Here is a 4,481-nt window from a genome sequence, read left to right as displayed (position 1 = left end):
AAATGATGCCTCCCTTTTGATGTTGTCGAGAAGAACCGTAGGCGGAGCGGCCATGTTGCGGAATACACGAGCGTTTCGCTCGTTCCAGATCGTCCATGTAGTGAGCATGGTGAGCGAGGCCATGGCCTTCCGGTTGGGGACGGAAGCATCAGTCAACCCAAGCCACCAGTCTAAGGTGGAATGCCTCAGGGGCCAAGTAGAGGTGTCAATGCGAATGAGTTGCAGCCACGCCTTGACCAAGCCCCATAGGCGAACGGTGAAACGACATTTGAAGAAGAGATGGTCAACCGATTCATTCTCACGCATGCATAGGGGGCATGAGCCACAGTTAGGCCAACCACGCTTGGCCAATCGATCCTCAGTCCAGACTCTATTTTGGATGGCCAGCCAAGCAAAGAACTTGACCTTGGGTGGAGCCCAGATTTTCCACACTGCATGCTCCAAGGGAGAGCGAATGAGGCCGAGAAATTGCGCTTTGTAGGCGGACTCCACCGTGTAGAGGCCACTAGTAGAATGCTTCCAAACAATGTCGTCGTCAATATCCTCCTGTAGGTGAAAATCCCGGATGGTGGCCCAAAGCTCGAGAAATTGTCTGAAGTGCTCTATAGAAAAATCGGACGTCATCTTGATCTTTTTAACCCAAGCGCCATCCTTTAGTGCTTCCCGCACCTTCCAATTCTTCCTCGTTGACGCCGCGTAGATGAGAGGGGCCAAATCCATGGGTTTGCGGTTGTGCACCCACGGAGAATCCCAAAAGGGGGCGCGCGCACCATTTCCCACGACAATAGTTGAGGAGGCATAGAAGAAGTTGTAGTCTGCGTCATCGCACGGGTTGCCCATGCCAACCCACATCTTAGTTGGCTCCTTCCACTCAAACCAAATCCAACGAATCCTCAGTGCCCTAGCGAATTTCTCCATGTTTAGCACTCCAAGACCCCCATTGGCAATTGGGCGGCAAACGGTGTCCCAATTAACCTTGCATTTGGCCCCGGTGGTCTTGTCTGTTCCCTCCCAAAGGAACGCTCGCTCAAGCTTGTTGAGATTTTTGAGGGTGCTTGTGGGGACGACGAGCGTCGTGATGAAGTATATGGCTTGGGAGGCAAGCACCGACTTGACCAAGGCGGTGCGTCCCATAGACGTGATGTTTTGCCCGTCCCAAGGGACCAGCTTTGCCGCCGCCTTATCCTCCAAGAACTGAAAGTCCACCTTCCTGAGCCGCCACACAGAGAGCGGGAGGCCTAAGTATTTCATGGGTAAGGATCCGCGCGCCGCCGGAAGCTTTTGAAGGATGTCCGACAGGTTGATGTGCCCGCAACGGATTGGGATGACCGAGCTCTTGTGAAAGTTGGTGGCTAGACCGGTGACATCACCAAAAAGACGAAGGATGTTGGAGAGGTGGTCAATATCGCGCTTGATGGGTGCCATGAAGACCGCCGCGTCGTCCGCATAAAGGGAGGTTCGTAAAAGAACCCCACGGCCACGGATTTTATGAAATAGCCCTCTAGTTGCCGCCATCTCAAGAATTCTTTGGAGTGGGTCGATCGCGAGCACAAATAGCAAGGGGGATGTAGGGTCCCCCTGCCGGAGACCCTGGCCATGGATGATGGGGCTGCCAGCGACGCCGTTAAGAAGAATCCGCGAGGAAGAGGAGCAAAGTAGGGCGGTGATCCAATCTCTGAAAATGCTCGGGAACCCCCTACGGTGGAGGAGGTCAATGATATACTCCCACTTGACTGAATCAAATGCCTTCCAAATGTCCAACTTGAAGAGAAGCGAAGGGGTTTTGCACTTGTGGAGCCTCCGCGCAAGATTCCTCACATACATGAAATTGTCATGGATGCTTCTTGTCTTGATGAAAGCACTCTGCACGTTGGAGACAAGGTGGAGCATGTGGTGGCTAAGACGGATGGCAAGGACCTTTGCAATGATCTTGGGAATAGCATGAATCAGACTAATTGGACGGTAATCGGAGATTTCTTCAGCTCCATCCTTCTTTGGGAGCAGTATAATGTTGGCAGAGTTGACCCAATGAAGGTTGGCCGTGCGGAGGTTACCGAAGCAAAAGATGGCCTTCATAATATCATGCCTGATGATGGCCCAACAACTCTTGAAGAAAAGCCCGGTGAAGCCATCCGGGCCGGGCGCCTTGTCACCAGGCATCTGGTTGATGGCCTCACGCACCTCCTCCTCGAAGAAAGGGTCCGCGAGGTTGCCCAAATCATCACGAGCCTCAATATCCAACCCCTCCCAGTTGAAGTCTGTGGTCGCCGCGGAGCCTTTTCCCATGGTCGAGGAGAAATAGTCGTGGACAATAGCCTCCTTCTGAGAGTGCTTAGTGACCCATCCACCGTTGTGCTTGATACGGTGTATGTGGTTCTTGCGTCTTCTAGCGTTCACTCGGCGGTGGAAAAATTTGGTGTTTGCATCCCCCTCTTTGAGGTTGGAAATCCTAGCACATTGCTTTTTTCTCGCCCTCTCAAGAACTGCCAAGGCAATGGCTCTCCGCTTAAGCCTAGAGCGGAGCTCCAGCTCCTCAACGGAGAGGTGCCTCGAGTCTTGAGCCATGTCCAGGTGAAGAATTACTAGCAAGGCAGCATGATGCATGATCTTGGCCTTTGAGAATAGGCCCTTACTCCATCTCAAGAGTTTGGCGCCAGTGTGTTGAAGCTTGTGGTGCAATATCCGAAAGGGGTCGGTATGATGAGTGTGCTCATTCCATGCATTAGCAACCACATCGCTAAACCCCGGAAGAGAAGTCCAAAAATTCTCAAATTTGAATGAGCGAGGCCTGCGAGGCCCCCTGTCGTCCGCGAGAAGAAGAGGGCAATGGTCTGAGAGCGAAGATGACAGAGCATGCAAGATGTGTGTACTGAACTGCAGGTCCCACTCGGCGTTACAGAAGAAGGAATCGAGCTTGCATAGGGTTGGGCTATTTCTCTCGTTGCTCCAAGTGAACCGCCTGTTCTGGAGGTGGATCTCCTTGAGATCACACTCGTGGAGCGTCGAGCGGAAACGGTTTATCCTCCTCCTATTGACGTTGCGCTTGTTCTTGTCTCGTGCGCGGTAAATCTAGTTAAAATCACCCAGAGCTAGCCATAACTCCCCACTGGGTGGTTTTTGGCTTGCAAGGTCGGTGAAGAAGGCCTCTTTGAGGGACGAGAGGGTCGGCCCGTAGACGGACGTAATTTTGAACCGGGAGCCGGAGGCCCTGACTTGGACCATAGCCGAAAGGCAGAAGGTGGTGGTAGTGATGTCAGTGACATCGACGACTCGACCGTCCCAAAGCATAAGTATCCCTCCTCTCGTGCCGCTGGCCGGCCTTTGCGCAAAATTCTTAAGTCTGGACCCTCCAAGGAATGAGGCGGTGAACTGATCGACAAGCTCCAGCTTTGTTTCTTGCAAACAAACAATATGGCAGGAGGATGCGGCTATGGTTTCGTTGACGGTTGCGCGTCGATCCGGGCAATTAAGCCCTCTAACATTCCAACTGAGAAAGTTGACAGGTTGTTCACTCATTTTGACACACATACTCCCTAGTACACGGCACAGCGGCCAAAGATATGCAACAGCAGGTACATGGATGTACAACCTCAGCTAACCAACGACAAGGAAGAACTCTTGTTGTAGCAGCTAAACTAGCAGCAAACATCAACGTAGCACCAAGAGACTTGTTGAGTAGGCCATACCAAAGAACAAATGCAACCTGGAGGCAAGCTCCACCAGCGCCCCTTGTTTTTATCACTAACATGAGAAACTAAAGCCCAAAGACAGCAGCAGACATCAGGCAGTAGCCTCATCAACGTGATCGAGCGCATTGGGGCCACCATGCGCTATGAGCCCAGCTTCGGCCGCACAGATACGGTCATCATCCAGCTTGAATAGGGCCCTCATAGCTCCAATCACGTCATCAGGAAGACGATCTTTGAATTTCTTGGCAAAGTTGTCCATAGCTTGCACGGTTATATCCTCACCATTCTGTACAATGCCCAGGCTACGGCAGACGAGGGCCTCAACTCTCTTGGCAACCGGAGCCTGCCTATCTGCCCTTAGTCGCGCACTAGAGCGCCTGAGTGAGATGCCGCCTCCTTTGTTGCAGATGGCCATCCCCGCTAGAGTCTTGCGGCGAGCCGACGGTCTGATGGGCGGAGGGGAAGGCAGCAGCGGCTCTTGGGCAGGCACAAAGAGCTCCTGCAACTCCTCAAGGATCTTCTGCACAACGGCGCTTTGTCTGACGCGTGGCGGCGAGGGAGTGCATCGAGGTGGTCCAGAGCAGAGCAGGGGAGGCGTGGGAGACGCCTCAAAGCCAGGCGGCCTCGACGGAGAGGGCGTGTTGAGCGGGCCCAACATGGCGTTTGGAGAGCAGAAGTCGATTAGGTCCGGGCAGCCCGAAGCGAGCACGTGAAGAGATGGCTGCGAGCACGTGAAGAGATGCCCTGGTTGAGTCCCGCTTGGAACGGAGCGATGCGTTTAGCATCGAGGTT

This window comes from Triticum dicoccoides, chromosome 3A, assembly GCF_002162155.2.
Source record: "Triticum dicoccoides isolate Atlit2015 ecotype Zavitan chromosome 3A, WEW_v2.0, whole genome shotgun sequence".
NCBI lineage: Eukaryota > Viridiplantae > Streptophyta > Magnoliopsida > Poales > Poaceae > Triticum > Triticum dicoccoides.
Note: the sequence above shows the minus strand (reverse complement) of the source record.